The sequence below is a fragment of the Rousettus aegyptiacus genome, unplaced genomic scaffold, assembly GCF_014176215.1.
Source record: "Rousettus aegyptiacus isolate mRouAeg1 unplaced genomic scaffold, mRouAeg1.p scaffold_m13_p_5, whole genome shotgun sequence".
NCBI classification, from domain to species: Eukaryota; Metazoa; Chordata; class Mammalia; order Chiroptera; family Pteropodidae; genus Rousettus; species Rousettus aegyptiacus.
The window spans coordinates 109,272,922-109,299,385 of NW_023416308.1; the positions used below are offsets into that span (position 1 = coordinate 109,272,922).

The 26,464-nt window shown below is 45.1% G+C and overlaps 1 long non-coding RNA gene across 1 annotated transcript in view; it reads left to right on the top strand.

The window, feature by feature from the left end:
• Nucleotides 1–22,446, top strand: part of LOC107511829 — a 59,112-nt gene extending 36,666 nt beyond the window's left edge. The window contains exons 2-3 of the long non-coding RNA XR_001597145.2: nt 14,625–14,759; nt 22,158–22,446. This is a non-coding gene — a long non-coding RNA (uncharacterized LOC107511829). The remainder of the gene's footprint in view (nt 1–14,624; nt 14,760–22,157) is intronic.
• Nucleotides 22,447–26,464: the final 4,018 nt, after the last annotated feature.

Below are 26,464 nucleotides of genomic sequence, written 5' to 3' on the forward strand. Positions count from 1 at the left end.
TATAGCTGCCCTCTCTGGTCCAAGTGACTCCTTCTCCTTTGTTCCTCTGAGGCCTAGGAGTAGTAAGGGCTCCTCGTAGTAACTAGCACTGCGATATCTCACTGCCCATTTTGTGCACACTTCTTTGGAAATAGTCCAGTTATCACACTCTAATCAAATTACTCTGTTAGGATGCAGTTGTTTCCTGCTGGGGCCCTGACTGATATACCCAGAGAGGTTAATGACTTGTCTGAGGTCTCAGGAGGATTTGATTCATCTCAGGATGTGCTAATAAGGAGAGAAAACACTGGCATGTTTTACAGTTTACGAAGCGTGTTCACAACCATAATCTCAGGTGCAGGCCCGGGATGAACCTCTAATTCTTTTCTAGCACAACTCCACACCTGGAGCATCAGGGAAGCAAACATACCCAGAATTCCATCTTCCAGGCCCAAAGGTAATGATGCTACATATGCAATCTGACAACTTGTGAGGCAAGCAGTGTTATCCCGGTTTTACAGATGAGGAAAGTGAGGTTCAGAAGCTAAGTATCTTACCCAAAGTCATGCAGCTGAAGCAGCTGGAATTTGAATCCAGGCCTGTCTGCCTGCTCTTTCCACTACCCACGCTGCAACTGTGTGCAGAGATGTGGATTTCTGAAGGTACTGCAGACTGCACATCCTCTGTGTTTTCTCACATCAAACAAGTCCCAGCCTGGCCTTCAAACTGACTCTGGGACCTTGGCCTGGCTTTTTGTTGGGCAGCCAAGGAGGCTTTTGTGGATAAAACATGGCAGAAAATGGAGCACAGCTGATTATGACCAAGAGATAACAAGGCCAGGCCAGGCGGGCTCTTTGTCTGAGATAGCCTGGGAAAAATGCAGCCAGGGTCAGAACCACCTCTGCTCTTACTCCTCAGGGGATTAGGGTGCCACAGCAGCTATCACAAGCATTTGATCAGCAAGGCTGAAGGGTCCATCTGATGTACCAACCTAGTGGCAAAAAATTTTTCTGGGCCCATCAACTTTCATGACATAAAAGCAGAGTCAGGGGCTTTCGTTGGCTACACCCTGACCTGGGGTCACCTACTCTCTGTGTGGCTTGAAGGACTCACTTCCCTAGTTTGGGCCTCAGTTTCTTCACCTGAAATGTGGAGGAGATGGGTGAAATCAATGCTCAGCCACCTGTCTTCCCAGTCTGATCTTTATGAGTTTGGGAGTCTGGGGCAGAAAGTGATCCTTCTGCGACCTCCGCACTGGTCCGCTGTTCCACCTCCCCTGCCTGGTCCCTTAGCAGGACATCACGGTTGTATTATTGATGGATTTGCATCAATCAATTCACATATTCTTTCCCATTTACTCACATCCATAAACAGCCAAAATCAGGTGGCGGCCTGTGATTGTGAAGGGGGCAGGATGGGCCTGGAGACTTTCTCTCAACAGCATTTTCACCAGCTGCCAATCCTTGAGTGGTGTTCTGCAGTCTTGGGAAGTAGTATAGGCAAATTGCTGGTCCAGTTTCCCCTTACTTTTCAACAGTGACAGGCATAGCCTGGGATACTAAGTGACTTTCCCAAGATATGCAGAGACTCGGTGATAGATCGGGGCCTCCATTCTCTCCACTATGCTGTACTCTCATCACCAAAGTAAACCATTACTATGCTTGGTGATGGTCTCCATTTGAAGTTACTGCTTTGAGGAAGAAACAGATACAATGAATATTCAGCATAAAGGGAAAAACGTAGAAAATAGGTAGCAAAAAGAAGAAAACAAAATGGGATGATTCAATGCCCTGCCATTTTGGGTTCAACAGAGCAGAGCTGTTGTGAGATGAACTGGAGCCTGGCTTAAAACCCAACAGAGACTGAACTTCTTGTTCTTTTGGCAGGTTCAAGGGATAGTGGTCACTCTGCTTTCTGTTTTAGGAGGGCGCCTGGCCAGAGTTTCTGAGTACACAACTCAAGCCAAGTGATGAAGCAATTATCAGTAGACAGAGAAAAGGAGACTACTTCTCCTGGCTGCATGAGGATGGGGTGGTGCTCTGGGACAGTTGCTGTGAGGGAAGATATGTCTCTCTCTAATGCTTACGTTCAGGTTTTAGTCTTTCTTTCATGTATCCTAAGAAATAGATGCTTCCGGATGTATTTAGCACTGAAGGCTGTGCTTCCTATGGCCAATTTAAAAACTCCACTCAAGGCTTAAGGTATAGAATTTCAGAGTGTCAGAGCCCAGAAGGATCTAATAGTCCTTGTAGTTACAACCCACTTAACACATGGGGAAACTGAAGTTCATAGATGGCAGTCGAGTCAGTGAATATCATGCAGTTATTGGCAGTGCCAGGCCTCAGACATAAGCCTTCTGAATACATTCTGTGTGCTCTCGTGCTGGACATCAACTTCAAACACATGGGAAATGTGTTCCAGCCAGCATGAGACGATGAAAGGAAGTCAGTGCTTATAAATAAGTAATAATAGGCTTAATTCCATAAATATAATAATAACTTATTATATGCTAGCAATTTTACAGTCTTTACTTCATTTAATGTCCATAGTAGCCTATGAAGGAGATGCTATTACTGGGCAAGTTTTTCAAATGAGAAAACTGAGGCTCAAAGAAGTGACACAACTTGACCAAATTAAACACAAGGTAGCGAAGGTTAGAACTTAAGTTGGTTTGATGCAAAGCCCTGTTTCCATGTCACTAGATTAACCTAAAATGATCCTGTAACATTTGGTCTGAAATGAGATACAACTTTTAGACATCTTTTCCCTTCATATTTGAATGTTTTAAGTAAATCTACATAGGACTGAACTTAATGGTTTGAAGCAATAGTTCTCAAGCTCTAATGAGCCTTGGAATCACCTGGAGAGCTTCTGAAACTCCAGACTTCTGGCCCCTCTCCCAGAGTTTCTAATACAGTCTGTGGACCATGCACAGAAAGTCCCTGATTTAAAGACTGTATCGTCAGCTGAATTTTCTTACATTGGGTCCCTTTTTTCAAGTAACTATTCAGGAGCAAAGCTATTATTCCTCAGTGAAAGAGATTCTTGTTAGGAACTAAGGGAAAAAATATTATTACTTGATTTTCTAACTCCTATCTCAAAAGGATTGCTGAGGGGTCTTCAGTTGTGATGAATTGTTAGGAAGGCTAAAGATTTAGATTAAAAAGCACAGGCTACCACAGCAGAAAGGAATAACTCCAGCCATTTCTTCAGCTCCTACGTTATTCCCGGGGGAGAAAGTGTGACTGGCTGAGCTTAGGTCACATGTCCATTTCTTAGCCAATCACTGTGGCCTGGGAAATGTGATGCTCTGATTGGCCAAACCTGAGTCACATGCCCACTCCTAAAGCAGGAAGTGAAATGAACTCCAGAGCCTGAGAAGTGGGTGTAAGTAGTTCACCTAGAGGGTGCCTGGGGAGAAGGATACCAGAAAGAAGGATAAATGGATGCCAGGGAGTAAAACCACACATGCCCACCTTCCTAGTTGCCAAGCAACCTTTTACAGTGTTCTGGTTACTCTTCTCCCAAAAGCTTTTGTGGCACAGTAGCCGAACTTTCTGTAGATGGAAGAGGGCCAAACCCAGGAAGCCTTTAGTGAAATGGAAAGAGAACTGGGCTAGAGATTTGAATTTTAGTCCTGATTTTGCCATGAACTTCCTTCTCTCTGTGCCTCTGTTTTTGCTTCATCTGTAAAATGATGAGACTCTGGGCTTTTGCAACTCTGATAGGCTGTGGTTCTGGGTAGTGTCACAGGCCGTGGGGCCCTCTCAGTGCTTTTTGTATGATATCTCGGAAGTGAAGTCAGCTTTCTCTAAACATGGGTGGACTCTACAAAGGAATAATACGGCTTAATAGAAAGAGCTTTGAACTTGTCATCAGATAGACTTATTTTGCTTCCTGACTATGATTCCTGATTCCTCTATCCTCTATGTATTATCCGTATGACTGAGGCAAATTAGATTAACCTCTCTGAAACTCCTTATATAGAGTAGAATTAATGATCATTTCTGTCTGATCTTAAAGTTTGTTGAGAGAATGAGATAATGGATGTGAAGTGATTGGTAAGCCCCCAAGTGCTGTGATGATGGAGGACGCACCCACCCAGGACTCCTGCCCCAGGCCAGTGTGATTTAGGAACTCTGTGCTCCTGAGAAAAGGCTGCTGCCCACATTCAACGAGCATGAGCCCTTCCACAAGGCACATGTCTGCTACTTGGAGTGCACTTGTCCTAAACCTCATTATTTTCCACATGAGTACCATATCAGATGGTAAACTGAGGCAACTGAGAAGAGGATAAGAGAGACAGGGCACTCGCTGATGATTCTAAATCTTGCAGGCAGAATTTGTCCTGGAGTCTCAGTGTGGAGTCCCAGGACCCGCTGGCTGGCAGCGAGGGAGCAGGAAGCTTAGTTCTGCCCTTCTCTTCTGATCATTCTGTCCCTCCAAGTGGGGAGAGGCCTCCCTCTGACTTGTCTTGTGGGGAGTGGGATAACCATCTCCACTCTGATATCTCAGAGTCATCTCAAATTAATATGTTCTGGATGGGTATTCCCATCTCAGTCCCTACCTCCAAAATTTGTTTTTTCCTAATTCTGTAAATGTCACCTGCAGCCATCCAATCCAGTCTCCCATGCCAGATACCTGTGGGCCATAACCCTTGACATCTCTCTTTCCCCTTCAAATTCCTCTCTCCCCAACCCATTATCAAATCCTATTTCCTCTCTAAAGTATATTTTATTTCTTCCTATTTCCATGACTACCACCCCATCTGAGACACGGTCATCTTTTACCTACGACTGCCTCCTAACTAGTTTTATCATTTGGGGTTCTGTCCCCTTCCATTCCTGTGTACATATGTCAGCCAGAGTAAGCTTTCCAAAATGCAAATCTACTGGCATTATTATCCATCTTATAAATCTTCAAAGATAATCTGTGGTATTTTGAATGAAGCCCAAGTTTCCCAGCGGGGCCTATCAAGTCCTCCTGGAACTGGCCCCTGCCTACTTCTCCTGCCCAGACACCTCTCACTGCATTCGCCACCCTGCTCTCTACACTCTGGCCACACTGGCCTTCATCTATTTCATGGGCCGGCCAGATGCCTGCACATTCTAGCATCCCGATGTCCTTTCCAAGGCTGTTCCCCTTCCTTGTTGGCCCTTTCTCCTTTCTTCACATAGCTGCTTCTGTTCATCCTTCAGGTCTCAGTTGAAGAGTTGAGTTTGCAGAGAGGCCTCCCTAATCACCCTATCCAACTATTCTCTTTGTACCTCCCCACTTCTCACTAATTATTCTCTCTTGAGGTCTATTTGTTTCCTCCACAGTACTTACTGCAATTCATATTTGTCACTGTGTTCATTTAGTCGCATACTGTCCAGCTCCACTACACTATAAGCTTCATGAGGGCAAGCCATGTGCCTTCCTATTGTATGCCTAGCATCTATTTGCTCAATAAACAGTTCTTGAATCAAAGAATAAATGCAAAAATTAGAGGCCTTGCCCCTGTTACTTCTTTGGAATTTCCTCAAAGGTGCTACCCTGTGAATCTGTAATTTTAGGCACCCTGTGGGAGGCAGGAATAAAGAGAAATGCTGACAGTGCCTGGTTGTACCCAAGTTGGTAAGATTCCCTTGGCCCATCCCATCCCTTAACTTTGACTTTGACCTTGACTGTGCTCTTCCCCTCCCACATGTCCACAGGTGCACAGCATGACCCTTAAGCTTTCCTAAAATGGCTTTCAGGAAAAGATCTGATAAACTCAGGTACACTAAGAATGAGAACAGACAGGTTTTTTCTTTTTTTAATTTTTTATTTTTTTTACAACAAACAATAAATCAGGATACTTGAGATGACAAGGATTTTTGTGACACTTCCTGCAGGACTAATTACATCATTTGCAGGGCCCAATACAAAATGAAAGTGTGGGCCTCTTGTTAAAAATGTATTAAGAGTTTCAAATGGTGTCAGCAGAGCATTAAGAAGTGCAGGGACCCTTCTAAATGCAGGTCACACTCCGAGAAGCTGGCTCTGCTTGCTGCCAGAGGCCGGTCAGATTAGTTTGGATTCTCTGAGCTGGCCCTGCTGTTGTAGGCTTCCAAGTGACCCTTTCCAATCGGCTCAAGAATGACACTGGTTCTAGACAGGACTCCCAGGATATACCAGGCACGGCAGGCAAGAGGCTACTGCCACTTTTTCATCCCAAATTTCCCTCAGATCCATGATTTCCAGCTAAGCCAGTCAACTCAGAACAGAACCAAGTTTATTTTCTTTTATCTTGTAGTTTAAGGAAGCAGGAAAGTTGCTTTTGTAAAATTCCCTAGAAGGTAAACATGACAACATTCTTTTATTCTATTTACTGGAACACACTGGCACAGAGAGAATTTCTGTTGCCACCACAAGCCATTGTTTACCTGTCCTTCACATACCTCCCGCCAGCAAGTACGACAGCCTTGTGCAGGGGCTCAACCTTCAGGAATTTGGCCTTATTTTAGGGGCAGGGAGAGGCAGGGAGAGGAAGAATGAGGGGTGTGACCCTGAATGAGAATGGGAGGGGACACTGGCTTACATTTCCTGCAAGCCACCAAGGGAAACTCTGAACTACATTCATCAAATTATTCAATCAAGATATGTTGTAAATATATGAATATGCTTGATTTAATTGATTTTATTTTTGAATAGGCAGTAGTTCTCATGGTTCAAAATTCACAAGTTACACACAGGTTTATGGCAAAAAATCTTCTGTACTCCCCAATAATCCAGTTTCCCTCCCTGCAGGTAGTCATTATAACCAGTGCTTTTGCACCTAGGTGGAAATAGCGTTTGCATAGACAAACAAATATGAATCCAGCTTCCATGATTTTTTTTTTTCACCAATGATAACATACTTTGACATTGTCCTGTGCTTTGATTTTTTCACTTAAGATTATATCTGGGAAATCTTTCTGTACTAGTTTACAAAGAACTTCCTGTTCTTTTATAGATATGCATAGTATCCTCATTGTATAACTGTTCTACAATCTATTTAACCATGAGGACATGTAGGTTTTTCCAACCTTGTGTTATTACAGACAGTGGTGTAATAAATTACTTAGATGATTGAGGTTCAGAGCTTCTCTTGGTTCATTTGAGGAAAACAAGTCAAATTCACCCTCCTGATCTCATCTGCAGTCACTCTGAGTTGAGGGCATGTGCATTTTATAAGTTTGACGGATACTACTTTTCAGCTCTTTGTGGATTTCCATAAATGTTTATTGAGTGCCCACTTCATTCTAATACTGTTGCAAAAAACACTGGGGATACTACAGTGCCATGACAGACCCTGATTTTTTTGGGACACAGTCTGGTTGGGGGCTAGGGAAGGAGACCTAGGATCAACAAGCACCCAAATGAATGAACAAGAGAATTCCAGATAGTGATCAGTGCCAGGGAAGGAAGGGGTGAGGGGTGGAATCAGACTCAGGTGATGTGATAGAGTATGTGTTTTGGGGGGCAGAGGTGACAGTTAAATGAGGACCAATGATGGCCTTTCTTGGATAACTGAGATGTGCTTGGCAGGATGATTCCAGAAGAGGTGCCGATCAGCCCCGCACTTTGAATTTGTGTGACCTGTAAAGGTCTTTCAGACTTTCCCCATTAATTGGTTGTCTGAATAGCAGAGATTATTTTGTTGAGATGGAGAGATTGGAGGCATTTTCTTTTTTCTCTCTCTATATTTCTGTTTTTGTGAGAGAGGAAATAATTTTCAACTACCTACTCTGAGGAGGGCAGCATTCAAATGTCTGGAGAGAACAGACCATGGGGCAGCAGCCTCAGGCTAGTTCTGGGGATACCTGGGTCTCAGTCATTCAAGTCACCAGAGCTCTAGGCTTTCATCTATTCTGCTGGCATGCAGGGTGCAGAAATTGGGTCTCGTGGAGGTGCCCATGGTGGCTGCAGTTCAGCTGCAAAGATCCTGAGTGTTCCTCTGGCTCACTTCCCTCAACAGTGTGACTTGTCTTGTTCAGATGCTGTCAGAGCCAGACAGATGTAACGTAGGAAACATGGATGGGCATGGAAGGTGGCGATCCTTCCGTCTATTTAGGGATCATGTTAAAAACTTCGACCCATCAGCCCAGCACCAACCCTGACCAATCAGGCAGAAGGCGGCTGCTGAACCAGATGGGAACAGCCCTCCCACTCCCCACCCCTATGACGTTTTTCTGTTGTCCTTTACTTTGGTGAGGCAGGCAGTTCCTTACTATTTCTGCCCTTTAAAATCCTTCCCATCTTTTGAGTCCCAGGTCCAATGCCCCTCCTCCATGAAACCTCTACTCCTTATGGCCTGGTCTGGTCCAGAGCCTTAGTTTAGGGCAGACTTCATCTTTATTTCCTACAGGGTCCCTCCAGGTCAAAGCCTTGACATCCATGTCCACTCTGTCTCTCTGGAGGTTGGCACAATAGAGCTTCATTTGTAGTAGAAGCTCAGCATGTGCATATTGTCCAAGGGCTAGAAGTGCTGCCCTCGCGGTTTGTAAGGTGACACTAAGTCCATAAATGGAGGAGCTAGGGATGCTTAGGGGAGTGCGATTAGCACATTGCTGTTACTTGAAGTTGTTCTAGCCGGTCTACTTCCCATCCAAATAAGCACTCTCTTGTTTTCTATTTTGGGTCCTATTTCACTAGAATGATTAAACAAAGGGGAAATAATCAAAAACCACATCAGAGTCTTACGGTCAGAGGAAAAGGCAGAAATGAGTATGCGGGGCGTAGGGGAGGGTGATAAAAATACAGTCAGTGAGTGAGGATACCAGGGACCAGTACAGGATCATATAGCAGAATCTTTGGGGAAGTGCTTTACGGAAAGGGGCTGAGTCCAAATAACTTCACTCTGGGAACTGGTCGATTGTCCTGATTTGTAAAAGAAAGAAGCCCAAATTGCTCCAGAATCTTTTTTTTTCCCCTGGAAAGTAGCACGAAGAGAAATTCCAGCTGAAGGGCCAGTTTCCCGCTTTCCTCTTCATTTCTGGGGTTGGGCAGGCAGCTCCTTTCTCTGGAGAAGAGAAACCGTGTGTCTGCATTCTGTTCCTGGGGTGGCGGAGCGGGGCTGATGTGGGATATGCCCCCTGCAGAGGATCTGGGACCCTAATGAGTCATGGGAGTGTCATGGTGGTGGGGGGGGATACTTTGATGTAGAAGAGACCTGAAAGGAGCAGGCACCCACAGCACCCAAGAGAGATCCAAGAGCCTAAAGTAGCCTAGTGCAGGGGCTGGGGGAAGGAGAGGGGAGGAAGCTTGGTTGCCACTGGAGCTTCTGCTGAGGCGAGCTTTTTTACCAGCCCTTTTGGTCAGAGGCGCAAAGCTCCTGCTCTGGCTCCATGAACCCCACACAGTCTCCGCCAGATGCCGCTGAGCTGCAATACCCTACTGTGGCTCCAAGTGGAGATGAGCTATAGGTATGAAATACATCCTGAACTTGGAAGTTTTTGTACAAAAAGAGAATGTGAAATATCTTTATCGCTTTTATGATATCGATTACATGTTGCAATGTGACATTTGGTTATACTGAGTTACATAAACTATATTAAAATTAGTTTCACCTATCTCTTGTTGACTTTTTTTTCAGGGCTACTAGAAAATTTTAAGTTATATATGTGGTCTGCATTCTATTTCTCTTGGCCAGTGTTGGTCCAGAGTGTCTGTGTCTGAGGATGGGTATGATAGGCCTGCAGGGGGCCAGATTTTAAACTGGGAGGTGTAACTGCTTTAAATACAACAGAAACAGAAACAAAAACAAAAACAAACCCCATCATTTTACTAAATCAGCCACCTGTGAGCAATAACAAAAATCAAGGGATCGTAGAGAGGAGGGGGTTCTGTCACATTAACTGTGTCAGGAGATAGACCCCAAATCTGGAAGAGGACCCATAAGAGAGTGGAGCTCAATGTTCATTCTACATTTAATAAAAAATAGATATGTTGCATGCTTTGCTATGTGCATGTTCTAGGGGTCCAGCATCCAGCAGGGAACAAAGCAAGGATTCCCGCTCTCTTGGAAAGGGTTAGTCTAGATAGGAGACAGGTGGTACCTAGTCTAAATGCACACAAAAAATGCAAGAAAAGACACTATGTTAGAAGGGGGTAGGGTGAAAAGCAAGTAACAGGGCTTTGAATTTGAATATGGTGGTCAGGGAAGGCTTCATGGAGAAGGGGACATTGGAGCCAAAACTTAAGGAGGTGAGGGAGTCAACTACACAGGTGCTGGGGAGGAGCATTCCAGCAGAGCAGCCTGGAAACGGGCGGTGGGTCCGAGCATTTGGGAACCAGGAGGAGGCCAGTGGTGTGGAGAGCACAGGAGAGTAGGGAGAGACAAGGACAGGGAAGTAGCAGGGAGCAGACCGCTTAGGGCCTCGTAGGCCTTCACGATGCCTTTGGGTTTTCCTCTAAGTGAAATGGGGCGGCTGGGGAGTTATGGCCTGAGGCATGGAGCACTGATCATTGGGGCCCCTGAGTAGAGAATAGACTCTGGGGGGAAGGGGAGGCCCGGGTGGAAGCAGGAGGCCAGGTGGAAGGCTGTGCTTTAGGGTAAGATAAAAGGGCGGTTCCACTGGGTGGCCTGAGGAGAGCTGCCAGGGTGGCCCTCTGGGATTTCTTTTCTTTCCTTTTCTCACCCGGAGCTGAGGTGGCTGTATTCCCACAGCCCAGGACTTCCTCCCCCACCTCGTGGCCTCTGGGCTGGTGTCCTTGCCGTCCTCTAGTCCACCTCAGGGTATTTGCACTGTTAATGACTCTGCTCTCCCTAGGGCTGGCTCCTCCTCATCATTCAGCCCTCAGCTTAAGTGTCACCTCTCAGAAAGGCGTCCCCCAAACCCCCAATGCTTCAAGGAGCTCCTTCCCTTTTGATGTCTATATGACCCTAATTTATTCATTTCTTTGCATTGGTCACTGGCTGAAATGTTGCCTTTATCTGCTTACTGGGTCAGTCCTCTCACCTGCTCGGTCACATTGCGTTCTCAGTGCCTAGGGCAATGCAGAGAAGATGACAGGCCAGGTAGGGTCTCTTGCAACCAGCCAGAGCAGAAGTCTGTCTGTCTTGCTCCTTAAAGTTGAAGAAAGGAATCAACAGGCATAGACTCTGGTGCTGGGTAGACTGGGTTTACTTGCTTGCTGTGTGATCTCAGACAATTTCACCTCTTTAAGCCTCAGTTTTACTATATGTGAAATGGGGATAATACACGTATTTACCTCATGAGGATGATTTAAGGAGTGAGTAACAGAATGCACATAAATTGCTTAATCCAGTCCCTGGAACTATTGTAATCATTAACCTCTGCCTTTTACATCATTCCTATTATCTTATTGTCTAATTTTCTCTCGAATGTTCTAAACTTCATTTCCCTTGGTCAAACACTCTACAACAATGCCGTCCAATAGTTAAAACGTTATATGCCTGCACTGTCCAGCATGGTAGCTACTAGCTTCACGAGGCTCTTGAGCCCTTGACATATGGTCAGTATGACTGAAGAGCCGATTTTTACATTTTATTTCATTTTAATTAACTTAAATTTACATTTAAATAGCCACACGTGGTTAGTAGCTACCATTTTGGATATGGCAGCTTTAGAAACTATGAGTGATGGGAAGAAAAAGATTTTCCTTTAATGAAAACGTTTGGGAGAATTTTAAATAAATGCAGTAGTTTTAAAGTGTGTTTTACAGATCTAAATTCACTGTATCCAATTTGGAACACAAGAATATATTATGTAGATTTGGATTTGCTTACACAATGTTGGGATGTTTAAATATATGAAAATCCTTAACAAAAAAGGACATCTTTCCCCTTCGCTTTGTTTCTGCTCCTCCACTTTCTCAACTCGAATTACTCTGCTTCCTTTCTGTTTTACTTTTTTCCTTCTGGGGCCGTATTCTCCGGCTGAGAGCTGAGAGTGGCCTCAGTGAATGGAGGGTTGACAGAGAGAAAAGAGCCTTGATTCACTTCTTTTCTGTTTTCCAGTGACATCTCAGAACTAGGAGGGGACTGCTACTCTGGTTGTTCATTAGATTCAGGTGATACAGAACAACACAGGACAATCTAGTTGTAAAATGAATTTTTGAGCTGGGAGGTGCCCTAGAGGTTGCCTGGTTCACTCCCTCAATTTTATAAATAAAAAGCTAGACAGGTTAAGTGACTTAACCCAAACCCAGGTCTCTGACCCTTATTCCTGTGCTTGTCCTATAACTCATACTGGGCAGCCCACGTATTTTTCCAATTTTTTTTTTTCTTAAAAACAAAAGCAATTAAAACTCAACTACATTAAACCAAATCAGATTTTAGATTTTGTATTCTTATTCCTGAGTCTTTTAGACAAATCTGAGTAAAAATTCTTGGTCTTGATGCACGGGGAAAAAACATTAAAGATATTTGGGGAATCAAGGTGAAGGATGTAGTGTAATTCTTGTATTATTCTTATATTATTTTTGTAAGTCTGAAATTATGTTAAAATAAATATTTTTTAAAAAACTAAACTTTTACAAGGTCCTAAAAAATAGGAACAGTATTTTAAAATGTAAAAAATAAAACTTCTTTCTTTGGTAAAAATAATCCATATCTGCATGGAGAGAGTTGTTAAGAAGAGATTGCTCTCCGAATATATATAGTTAGGGAGGTCTGGGCTTCTGTTGGAGCATCTGCTGGTTTCAGGATCCAACAAATGCTGGTGTAGTTACTTCCAATAGAGGGCGCTGCAACATTGTGAAGAATACATCACATCACCTGAGTTTAGGGTAACTACTTAAAGTGGATTCTAAAGCGCTAACAAATAGAACAGAGGAATTGAGAATCCTAGAGCTGAGTTCTGTCTACATCCCGTTTTACAGATGAGCAAACTGAGACTCGAAGAGAGAAAGCAACTTGCCCAAAGTCACAGCCATAGCAGAACAATTGACTTGCAAAGAATAGCTATTGCCATCATTTACAGCTCCCTACATGCCAGGCACCGCATGTACTAGATGCTTTATATACTTTTTCTATTGAATCACACCTCTGCCACCTCCACTACCACCCTTTAAAAAAAAAAATTCTGAAGCTGAGGCTCAGAGAAGTCAGTAACTCATCTGATGTCACCAACACACGAGATTCTGGCTGTGCTCATGGCTAACGTGCCATTTTGTTCTAAAATTTTGCTGGAATACCAACGCTTAAAGAAGTGATGACTTACTAGGGGAAGACAGGGAAGAGCCATCAGAAGAGAACTTGAGCTCAGTGCCTGCTGGTGGATACACACGTACAAGCACCCAGAGATTCAGTGAAGGAAGGTTTCTGAGCCTGGACATGCAGAAAAGGAAGGTGCCATTGTAATGGCGGGGGTGTGAGAGGCCTATGACAGTGGTAGGTTTAGAGATGGTGAAGAGAAAGCAGCGGGGAAAGCGTAGAATCTGGTTGGGTTAACACAATAAATCTAAAATCCTGACTTCTCTCTCAGCTACCCATATCAACCTCTATGAGTCCCTCAGCTAGTCTCACTCTCTCTGCTTCCAGAAACATCCATGCTCCCTCCACTTCTCTCCACTTGCACTGCCATCCCGTGGTTCAAGTCACATCATCCTCCTCACCTTGACTCTTCGAAAGCCTCCCAAGTGATCACCTTGCTTCTTACACTTTCCACGATTTGTTCTCTACACAACGGCCAGAGTCTTCTTTTTAAAACATGGATCAGATCATGTCACTCTCCTATGAGCATCTGCTAATAGCTTCTCACGCACTTAGAATAAAATCCAAACTTCTGACCAGGCTCAGCTTGAGCTGGCCCTTGCCCACCTCCCTCACCTGGTCTTCTGCAAACCTCTTCTTGCATGTTATGTTGCTTCAGCCATAGGGCCTTCTTTCTGCCCAGAGGACATGTGAAACTTTGTGGCCACCTTAGAGCCTTTGCACTTGCTATTTCTTTTGTCTGGAGTGCTCTGCTCCCAGGTCTCCATGTGGCTATCCCTTTCTTACTCAGGCCTTCCCGACCACCGGGTCTGAGGCGGTCCTCCTGACTTTCTATCACTGTATCCTACTTTGTTTGTGCTGTTTGTTGTACGTGCTAGTGTGATCTTAGCACAATAGTGATGTTATATCTTCATCACTATCTGAAATCATTTTGTTTCCTTGTTGGCCTATTTCTTGTTCATTTTTCCCCTCTAGAATGTATGCTTTATGAGGACGGGAACTTGTTTATCACAGTGAAGCCTAGAGCTGTGAATGCCTGGCACATAGCAGGGATGTAACACATAGTTATTGAATGAGTGAATGAGTTGAATTGATTGAAGCAGAGAATTCTGGTACAACAAAGCAGGGTGAGTGGGGAGATAGATGTGTTTAAAGGGGTCAGGGCAAGAGTGAGTAGGCTAAACCCTTCAACTGCATTCTGTAGGCAGTAGGGAGCCACTGAAGGTTTTGACTTCCTGAAAACAAAGTTTGTTCATTTAGTTTTCAAGTAGTGTGTGAAATGGATTGAAAGGGAGAGCCTGGAGACAGGCAGTTGAGTTAGGGGACAAGCGGAAACCCAGCCAAATGCAGAGAGATTTAGGAAAAAAAACCTAAATAAATCACCTGTTTTGATCATGTATCAACAACAACTACCACAGCTTATTATGTAGAACTTACAGTGCGCTTTTGTTTGTCTCAGCAGACCCAGCAGGAGTGAGGTCCAGGAGAGAACTGGAAATTGAATCAGAGAAACAGAGGTTTCAGCTCGTCCTGATTCTGCAGTTACAGTTTATTGGATAATATCATTTGACTCAGTCTTTAAAGGGTAAATCAACAGGTGGGTCATAGTATTTAAGAATTTAAAAGTCTTAGCCTCAGAAGGCAGGTAGTCCACATCTTTTCATTTTACAGATAAGAAAAGGTGAGATTAGAGGAAGAAAGTGACTTGCCCTAGGCCAGGAGGCCTGGAGAGCTTCCTCTGCCTTCCTGAGTTTAGAAACATTTCATCTCTCTGAGATAGGTTTCTTCACCTAGAAAATGCAAAGACACAGTCTTCTGCACGAGATCAAATAAATGTCTCATGAGAAGACTTTGCAAACTGTGAAATGAGGGTTCATGTGATGTCTTTTTATTATTTGGCCACGATTGCCAGCTTGGCTTTAGTTTGGGCCCAGATTCATTCTTTCAATACATTTTTTTTAGTGCCTACTAATGCAGGTCTTGTTCTCAGCACTGGAGACACTGCAGTGAACATAGCCCCTAATCCTCTTGGGGCTTACATTCTGGCGGGTGTGTGTGTGTGTGTGTGTGTGTTCTGTGTTCATGTTCTGTGATGTTCTCTGGTAATAAGCACTATAGAGAAAAGTAAAGCAGGAAAGGGGAATGGGGAGTTGTCAGAGGTGGGAGAAGAGCTGGAATTATGAATGGTGGGTGGGTGGGAGGGTCAAAGGGGGCCTCTCAGAGAAAGTGACCCAGATTCTGGACTACACTGAGCACTCAAGGGGGACTTTTTAAATTAAAAAAATTTTTTTAAAAAAATAAATATGTTTGTTCTTGGGCAGCAGAGTCTTGAGGGAACGGCAGATTTTGCTGGGGTGTGCGGTGGTGACCATCTGACACTGGCTGGAACCGTAAGCTGCAGAAACGAAACCTTTATTATCAGCACTCTTTTAGACTGTCAGCTGCACTTTCTGCTTCTTTCTCACAAACCAAAACCAAGTAGAAAAAAATCTCAGGGGTTAGCAGAAATAATTTGCATAAAGATTCGTCCTCACACCTTCTTTGCATAGTTTGGGAAGGGGGCAGGAAGTGACATTGGTGGAGCCCCACTGTGTGCTGAGTGCAGTGTTAGGTTTCTACCCAGGCCGCCCCATTTTACCCTCTAGGCGCCCTACGAGGGAGATGTTATTGTACTGTTTCGTGGGTGAGGGAACTGGGCCTCAGAGTGCCCGTGTGACTTGCCCAACGTCAGCACAGCTGGAAAGTGGCAGACCAGTGACTGAAACCCGGTTCGGCCTGGCTGCATATCCTGTGTTCTCTGTGAGGTGACAGCTCCTGCCCTGGACTGAGAGCTGGAGGTTTCGAAACCTTTCCCAGAGATGATCCAGAAATTACATAGGTCAACTCGCTCGTTTTACAGATCAGATGCGTAAACAGTATGAATGTGGGCCTACGCGCCTGGTAGCATGGATGCAAAGAGTCTTGGTTCCCTCTCTTTGCAGGTTTGAAAACAAGTTTAGAAAGATGACCAAGGTACTCACCTGAGGTTACACAGCAGGTTAGCTGCAAAGTCATACTCTAAGGCAGCTCTCTCTGGTCATCTGGATCTTTTCACCACCTTCTGAGCCACGGAAGGCTTAGAGGCCAAAGGCTGTAGAGTCAATGACAGAGAGAAAGAAGGAAGACTGTGGGGCTTACGGAGGTGCTAATGTCCACTCCACAGGCCCCATGGGGAGGTGGAAATTGAGAAGAAAGTCTGGAGGCCCCTCCCCCTCAGGCCTGTCCTCCATTCCCCCTAGATAGGGTGGGATGGAGATTCAGGAGGAAATCTCTCCATGTGGCTTTCTTTCAGATTTACAGCCGCGCAATATTATTTAGCCCTCCTGGGTGCCAGGCACTCAGCCCCAGCCCTGCGGGCCCTGGCGGGTTAGTGCAGGGCAGGTTAGGAAACGGACACTGGAACCTGCACCTTGAGCGCTTCCACTGGGCTCAGCACTAGGTGCTGCGGGGCTCAGAAAAAGGCTGAGCGGTGTCTTCAAGGCCACTGGAGCCGGCAGGCACTTCCTGTGATGTCTTCGCGGGTTATGCTTCTGGCAGAAATTCCCTGAAGATATCCACTCCTGTGTTTGTTTCTCAATGAGCAGTTATCTTTTAAGGTGTCTATAAAAATGATTATGACCAGGGAATGGCAGGGCGGGTGGGGATGAGGCCACTAACCGGAAGCAGCCGTGACCCGGTAGATGATGCCGAAGTCACTCCTGAGCTCTGGCTCTGCTGGCGCCGCATAAACACACATCTGTGATTATACCGGATTTGCTATTCCAAGTGCATTGCTTTGAGCAGCAGGGTGGTGGTGGGCACTGAGGGCTGCCGATATGTGGGCTGGTTGTCTTGGCTCCAAATTTGCTGGGTGAACCGAAATAGCGATAATAATGGCAATAGCACACATTTAGTTGGCCTACATGCAGAGGCTGGGGAACTGGGGCTTGTGTGTGTGTGTGTGTGTGTGTGTGTGTGTGTGTGTCTCACTGAATGCCTTGTGGAGGGGGCCCCTCCTAAAGCTTGGGGGAGGAGCTAAATCAAGAGGAGGCTTGGCTCACGTTTACTCTTCCCAGTGCCAAATCAGGTTACTTGATTTTTCTTCCTGGTTCACAGATGATAAGGCAGAGACTCAGGGATCTTCCAGGGCCCACGGCCTGTGAAGCTTAGAACTCAAGTTTGTTTAGACTCTGTTTCCCCATCTGTACAGTGTGCGTGTGAGAGAGGGGGACTCAGTTCCTTCTATTTTAATGAGAAAATGCCATGGGTTAGGGGGTGAGGGGCGAGGGAGGGATGCCTGCAAACTTCCTTTCCAGGAGTAAAGGTTCTCTACTTTTGGAGCTGTCTCTCTTTCTTTGGGAAATTTGCCAAGGTGGGCCTTTATACAAACATCGTCCTTGGGAAGGAGGATGAGGTCACTCCAGTCTCCACATAGATGCAGAGGATTGCCTTGAAAGTTCTCTTTAATGCAGCAAACCTTCACCCTTGAGCAGAGTGGGGAATGGTCTTCCTGGAGAGACATTCCAACTGGACAGTAAGTGCCTCCCTGGGAGGCTATTGAAGATGAAATAATGGAGACCAGGAAGGTGCCTTCGGCCTTCGTGACTCCCTAGTCCGAGCCATCAAGGCATTCATTTATTCATTCACTCATTCCTGTATGTCACCAGCTCGGCTAGGCTTTGGGAATACACTGGTCGGTAGCCCCTGGCTGAACTTTGGAGAGTTAAAAAGTCAGTAAAAAAAAAAAAAAAAACCCAAATGTGCTATCTAAGATTGGAATTGACTGTTAGACCTATGAAGTCCACCTGGGGTCTTGGTGTCAGGTGGTAGGGAAATGGGAGGCTCCGGGTCATGTTAATATTTGGATATTTTAAAATCGGGATGATCAAGTGGCTGATAAATTTATAGTTAGAGTCTGGAGTCAGGAAAATGAAGCTTAGAGACAGGTTCGGCTAGTAGAGAGGATCTTTTAATTTGAGTTTAAGTGTCTTTAGGTGGGGACTGCGTTCTCAACTTCCTTGTTTCTCACCACTCCCTATTGGCGCCATCTGATTCATATATTTACATATCGGCCATCTGCCCAGACCCTGTGGCTAAAAGCATTTTCCACCCTAATCGTAGATGTCTCCAAGCTTGGAGAGTCTATTTATTCAAGTATTAATTAACCAAAGGTAGATTTGCAGAATGCCATGTGGTTTTAAACTTTGAACCTTCCTCTGATTCTTACCGTAATAGAATAATCATGGTGATCTTTACTTATGATCTTTATTGATGATAACGATAATTGGTGATAAATAATGATGAATAACCTGACATTTCCATTCATCCCACAAATGTCTGTTGAGGGCTGCTGTGTGTCAGCACTTTTCTAGGTCTAGGGGATACAGCAGTGAAGAAAGCAGACAAAAGTGGAACTTGGATTCCAGTAGGGGGTGGAGGGAGATGGACAATAGAGACCATGCCTGATTAAAATACATAGTCTATTAAATGATGATAAGTACTAAGGAGAAAGATGGGAAGAGAGTAGGAGGTGTTGGAAAAGGAGGGGTTGGATAGGATAGCCATTGGAGGCTTCTGAGAAAATGAATATTTAGTAAAGACCTGAATTAAGTGAGGGAGCGGGCTATCTGAGACAAAAACACTCAGAAAGAGAAAACAGCAAGTCCAAAGGCCCTGAGGTGGGACCAGGCGTAGTATGCTAGAGAAAAGTTATCAGCATACCATGCACTGTTCTAAGCTCTTTCTCCCCGTGAGGGAGGTGCTGCCATTGCTCCCATTTACAGATGGGCAAACTGTGGCCAGAGACTCTAAGACACTTGCACCAGGTTAAATAAGGCACAGAGCCAGGCATCTAACGCAGGCAGTCTGACACCAGAGTGCCCGCTCTTAACTCCTAAGCTATGTTAAAGGTGATTTCATTGTCCTGGGTAGAACCTGGTACAAAGATTTACACCTCCAGCTCTAAGCAGCCTTCCTAGCCCTAGAGGAAAACCCTGGGTGTGGTGGTAGGGGAGGGAGTGACTCAGGCCTTGGCTGGCTTCCTGATGAGTCACTGCTGATGCTCCTTGAAGGGAGGCAAGTGACACTAAGCCTTCCTACTCACACTAGCAGGTTCCTGCCCTTTGGGGGAGTTGCCGGGTGACAGGCCTTAACCATAACACCTTTGTGGGTGAATCCTCCTGACTTTCTTAAGAGCCCCGTTGTGAAATTGTGGGTGGGCTCCATTTCCCGGTGTAGCCCCACTGCTGGTAAGAGGGAACAGTCTTGGAGACTGACTCCCTGTACTCTCCAACATGTCCTGGATGGACACATTCTGTCCTTTGTCAGGCTGTCTGTCTGTTATGTCGGGTGAACTACTTAAGAACAGCTGTGAGCTTGGCAAGCCACTACAAAGAAGTACAAGAAGTAGAGGGCAGCCACACACATCCCCCTGGGCCTCATACTGTTCACCGTCTTGACATATTCATTCACAAATACAGCAAGGAAGGAATGTGTAGGTGCTGTAATATGTACATCAAGTTCGTTCAGGTTTCAAAGCGGGGATTAGTGCATAATGACAGTTAACATGTATCGAGCACTGACTATGTGCCAGGAAGTATTCTAAGCACTTAACATGTTTAACCTCATTTCTGTAACTCTCAACACATAGTACTTCCCATTTTATGGGTAAGGAAGGAGAGGCTCAAAGAGGTCACAGCTAGGAAAGGGCAGAAAGGACTAGGGGAGCAAACTCCTGGAGTCAGGAAGGTGCAGGCTGGACTTAGGGAGCTGTGAGGAGCTGGAGCAAGAGGCTGGAGGCGTTCCAGGGAGATGAGAGCACAGCGGGACCAGGCGGTGAAGCTGGACGAGAGTTCGTGGTGGTGCGAAACCACTGAAGATTTTTCAGCACGTTTCTCTTGGGGGCCCCAGAGCTGGAGCTGTGTTGCTTGGTTTAGGGTTGCCTGGGAGCACAAATGGTCAGGATGGAACAAAACCAGTAGAAGGAACTCAGGCTCTCTGTGTGGTGACGAGACCTCTCACTTGTTTCTTGCTCACCGAGAACTTCTGTGTTTGCTGAACTTCTGCTCCAGAATAGTCTTAGATAAGAACCGTGTGTTCCAGGAAATGTCCTGACTGGTGCCGCCCACAGCTGGCTGGTCTTCTCCCTCTGGGCCCCTGATTCATCTCTTTTCCTGGCTTTCACCTTCTTGCTCCCCAGTTCTAATGTGCATACTAGTCGTATGTGTCTAGCTGCCATCTCTACTTCTGTGCGAAGCTTCTCCTTCCTGTTCTTGTTACGTGATCTGCTGAGGTGACCTCACAACACCTTTTTGTGGTAACACTATTAGTTACCTACCTAATCTGGTCTCTCTTCTTCCTGGCTTAAGAAACCCCAATTTTGTTCAGAGTGACTACATGGCTAGCCCTAGTCAATGGATCATGATACGTCTAAGCCGATGACAACCGTGTTTCCTACTTTCCCAGACTCCCTTGCAGCTAGGGATATCTATGGGACCCCACTTTTGCTAATAAGACCTGAGGGGAAGTCTGCTCTGGGGCTTCTGAGAAAGCTGCTGATGTTTGATAAAAAGGGAACAGTCACAGCTTCCTCCCCGGACAGGCCCTTCCCCCTGCCCCCAACTTAAACAGAGTCGTAATAGCCCGAGCTCTCTTTGACTGGAAGGGTGTCACCTGAGGGCTGTCGGCAATCATCATTTGAGAAGGCCTGCCTTCAGAGGAGAGAGGATGATCAAACAGAGAGAAGAGCATCAGGGCAGGGAGAGAGAAAGAGTTAAGGCCTTATTTGAATGTTGGGATTTATACCCGAAACCAGCACACCCATGGAATTCCAAGTTATGTGACCAATAATACATGCCTTTCTTTTTTCCTTATGCTTGTTTGGGATGGGTATCTGTAATTTAACCAAAGGCCCAGGTTTTTTATCTTGACAGTAAATGTCTAGCAGGGCTCTCAATCTTCTTCTGCCTCCAATACCTATAACCTCGACTGAGTGTTAGGATATGTACGAGGGCTCCAGTCACACACATCATCTACCTGCCTGCCCTCAACCTCCTCCCCAACACACACACACACACACACACACACACACACACACACACACACACACCCTTGCTGGTCAGTTGCAGAGCCTGGCTTTGAGCTCAGTCTGGCCATGGAGCCTGTACTTGTAACCAATTCACTTCCTGCTGCTATTATTGGTAAAATAGAGATAACTGCCTGCTTCTAATCACTAGAGAGGATAGTAAAGGGCAAGAAGCATGGGCCCTAGAGCCAGAATGCTTCCATGGTTCAAATCTCAGGTTTATCACTCATTAGCTGTGTGACCTGAGTTGTTATGAGCAAGTCATTTATATTCTCTATCTCTGTCTTGATTTCCTCATCTATAAAATGGAGCTGATAATATATGTTCTTAGAGTTTTTATGACGAGCGAGTGAGTTAACACAATAAACTTGGAATTGTACCTGCTACCCGCTAAAGTCTCAATAAATGCTGCCTATCTTTCAGGTGTCATCACTTCTTCAGGGAAGACTCCCCTCCCATTCTGAATTATGTTCCTCTTAGCATCCTATTCCCTTCCTATATGGCACTTAGGACAATTTACAATCGCATATAAAAGTAATCACCTTACAGAGTTGTTATAATAGTTCAGCGAGTAAAACATAGAGCTTGGTGCGTGTTTGGCTCTTGGCAAGTATAAATTATTATCATTATTTACACTGGATTCCTTCCTTGGTTAAAATTGCTGACACATCTACATATTGATAATTTCAGCAAATCTAAAGCATCGAATGTAACCCATACCATTACTGATGTATTTCTTAAAAATAGGAAACCATGACAAAGCTTTCCTATCACATTTTCATTGTATGCATATTAAAAGAGCTCTTTTAAGTCTTAATTAGACATAGATTTTTATCATCTATCAAGCTGCTCTGTTTCCCTGTCTTTTTTGCACACAATACCTTTTCATTTCAGTGCTTAATTAGCATGGAATCTTTTTGAAGACAGTGTAAGTACTGATTGAACTCCATACCTGCAGCGCTAACAATGCTCGAAGCTCAAGGGAACCAACAGGACGGAGAGCTGTGACCAAATTTGTGCATGAACCGAGGATGGTGACTGCATCATGACTATCTATCTCCTTGCTGTCAGCAATTTGAGATGCCATCAACCCACAACATTATTTCAGAGGTGTAAAAATATGGAAAAGAAAGTGTTATAAATGTGATGAAATACAATATTAAACTTTAAATGTTTCCCCTAACAGTTGTATGGTTCCTTATTTGGTTTTCCAAAAGCCGCTGTGGTTTAAATCAAACCTATTTAGGTTATCCTTCTAAGTAATGACTTCATCGTTCATATTCGGCTTTGCATTGGTCAAAGCAATGCTGGCTGCTGTAAAAGATAAACCCAAAAACCACATCGGTGAACACTATAAGGGTTTATTTCTTGTTCGTGTAAAGTCCAAATCAGGTATTTCTCATTGGCAGCAAGGGCTCGACCCCATGGTTTCAATGGGTCATTTCAAGGGTTGCCTGGGCCTGTAAGTGTAGAAGGTTTTAGGGGCCGAGGCTGGAGGTGGCTTCCGCAGCATACTTTTTCTCACATTCTGCTGTCGGAACTTGATCCCCTGGCTTGATCAAGTTAGCTTGATCACATCTAACTGCAGGGGTGGCTGGGAAATGCCTCTAGCCCTGTCTCCAGGGAGAAGGGGAACTGAGTTTGGTAATTAGGTACAAATTTCTGCTTGGAGCTCTATAGTGAATCAAAGCACTGTGACTGGCATGGTGTATAAATTAATTTATTTCATTCTCACAGCAACCCTACTAGTAGGTATTACCCTTATTTTACAGATAAAGAAACTGAAGCTCAAAGAGGTGAAATCACTTGCCTGAGGCCACGTTGCTCCACAGTCATGGAGTTAAGAGTTGAAGCCTTGTCTCTCTACGTTCCTCCCATTATATCCACTTGCCTATTTGAGTTATGCAAGAAAGGCAAGGGGAGAGATTGAGACTCTAGTCCTTGCCATACAAGGCTGAATCACATAAAAGCCATCCTTTGTTTTTTTTTCCAAGGCCAGAGATTTCACATGTAGTCAGTCAGTGGGTGGGAGGGGACAAGGCTATGGTGTTTGTTACCCACTAATAGTGTGGGCTTCTTTTGGCTGGGTCTCTATGGTGCGTCCCTTTCTGGATACATAACATTCGGGAGCAGCCATATTGACAATAGAGCAGATGCATATGCAGATGTAAAAAAGAGACGTAATTGTAAAAACAACCAAAGCATGCAATATGTAGAAGCTGATTGTATCCCAGTTTGAAAAACCAGCATTAAAAAATATTTGGGGAATGATTGTGTATATTTGCGTATGGACAGGATATTTGCTTATATTAAGGAATTATTGTCAATTTTGTGATGATGGTGATGTGGCTAAGTAAAATATGTCTTTTTTAGAGAGGCATACTGAAGTATTTAAGGGTGAGATGTCATGACGTGTGTACTTTAAAACACAACAGCAACAAAAACAGTAACAGAAAAACACATGAAACAAACTAGGCAAAGTATTGAGAACTGTTAAAAGTCAGTAGTAAGTATGAGGATGTTCATTATATTATTTTTTCTCTGTGACATACACTGTTTGATGTAAGACATTGGGAATGTTTGGATGAGGCTTAAAAATGAACAGTGCTTACCAGTGTCTGCTGTTTTTCTTGTTATGTTTATTTATTGACCGATCGGTCAATTTTCTCGACGCTTTTTCTCTTGACCTGTAACTCCGTGAGAACAGAGACCTAGCTAGTTTCAATCATTTCTAGCACCAGTGTCCCACCTAGCACAGCACCTAGTACAAAGTTGCATTTTTAACTTTTTTCTTCTGTTAAGCTCAATTCTCACTGATAGCATAGGCTCTTCGTCCATCATTGCCAGACTTTGTTCTGGTTCTCCCCGGTTCCCATTGGATCCTGGCTCTCCCACTTCCCCCAGCCACAGCTCTCCCCTGGCTCATCTTGGTCACAGGAAGCAGAAGGCAGCCCTTGGTGCCCACCACAGTCTCAGCAGGGGCTTGCAGTCATCTCCCTCCTCTGTGATTTGCCGCCGTCATGTTGCTGACTCCCGGTAGTTGCTGGAGCAGCAGGTGCTGCACACAACTGCTGCTCTGAAATCATCTGTTGATCGATCGCTTGTATTCATCTCCCTCCTGGACCCACCGCACTCTTTATTGATGAGGAATGTTTTTCATGCATTCACTTCTTTTCTCCCGTTATTTTTAATTATATAAGGAACACATGGCCATCGTAGAAAAATTAGGAAATGCGAATAAACTAAAAGAGAAAGGGTTAAGTGATCGGAGACCTCATCTCATAGTTATTAGTATGGGGCATTATTAATTTTTGTGCATGTATTAAAATGCGTTTCTCTATAAAATAAGATTATGTTCATCTTGCTCCCTGCCAACAAAATATTGAGAACATTCTTCCAAAGCAATAAGTATAAATCCATGTCATTATTAATATCCGTAAAGTATTCTCTTATAATGCTGTACGATACTTCATTTAACCAGTCTCTTGGCGGGCATTTCGGTCGTTTCTAATTTGCTTGTGTGCTGGCTATCCTTGTATCGTCTAGTCATTCATTCAGTAGTTTTTTATCGAGTCCCTTCTCTGTGTGAGGCTCTTTTCCAGGCAGTGGAGATATAAAAACAGCAGATTATTTGCCTTTATTATTAGTGTTGTTATTATAAAGGCTTCTAATATATATTGCCAAACTGCCTCCAAAGAGACTGGATTGGTTTCCATTCCCACCTGCAACATGCGTGGTCCTGGGCCCCATCCCACCATTGTCCTTAGGCGCCAGCTCCCGAAGCCTCTGCAGGGAAGTGTGCAGCAGTGTGTCCCGCATCCTTCCCCTGATCTCCCCTCCTTTGGCTACATCCCCTGCCTCTCAGTAGCAGCTTTGGCTCAATGACCTCCCAGCTTCCTGCCTGCTTCTGAGTGGGCCTTGAATTTTGAGGTTCCCTGCAGATAATCCCTCCACCTGCCCTGGCCCCATGCAGTGCTCCCAAGAGATTCAGTCACCATTCTGAGGCCCCATTTGGGGCTCAGACAATGGGAGAGCAAGGACAAGGCAGGAGTCGGGGGCTCCAGGCTCCACATTTTATCTTGCCTTCTCTTCTCTGCTTAATTTTATCAGTGCTCTCAGGAACCAATCAGGGGATCGCCCTTGACCTGATTGCAGGAGACCTAGCCACAGCTGGAACTGAATTTCAGCCCTTGACCTATGCCCTTCCTGGGTAGCAGGACATCCCTTGACTCCCAAGGATTAGTGCAGAGTGAGCAGCCATGTGTTTGGGTGTGGCCTTCGAGTAGAGAGGTCAGTGGTCCCATGGAAAGAACATTTTGTTCTGAGAGTCCAAGGACGGTGGCCTCAGTCCCGTCTCCTCATGTCCTGTGTGGCCATAGTAGACACACTTTGGGGGGTCTGCTCAGCTCACTGTCACACTCCTTGACTGTGCATCTGCCTCCCAGTGGGGATGGTCTTTGGTAGCCATCGTTATAAAATATGACCCTGTCCCCTCAGCCACATTGATTGGACCAGAGTGAGCATGAGATCCAAGCTAGGCCAATCGGATTCCTTCTGGGCACTGGAATTTGAAACGGACTAGGTAGGAGTCACTGTCAGAATCTGAAACAGAGGTGAGGAAACTGGGAAGAAGTGCACAGAGACACAGCAAAGGGTGCCCTGTGGGGAGGAGCAAGAGGCAGATGGGCAGAGACAACTGGCATGGGCCCTAGGTGGCTTTCCGGTTCTCGGTGCCAGGCCTGGGGGAGGCCCCTGTACATTCCTGCCTTGGAAAGTCTGCCCGACACCACGCTGTTCTCATAATAAAGCCCTGCTTTTTATTTAAGCTGTTTCTGTAACCTGCAAACAAATGAACACAAATCTCACCTAACATGGTGAACAGGGCCAAACATCAATCTTCACTTATAGGAAAAATCAGGGGTTGAATACATGACCTCTAAACTCACTTCCAGCTCTGGGAGCGGAAGGTCGAGTTGGCTGGCTAACACCTGGTGTGGGCCACACGTGCAGAGCACACCGAGCTGGGGATGGTGCTGAAGGCCAGGGCACCGGAACCCAGCGATCCTCCCAGGGAACAAATGCCAGGTTGAGTTAGGGACTTGGGCAGGATCCCTGCACTGTTCTGCCCTGTTTAGGTTTATGGTTCTGCTATATAGATGTCTTGCTCTGGGCATAAGGAGTCTCCATCTTGTCCTTGTGTC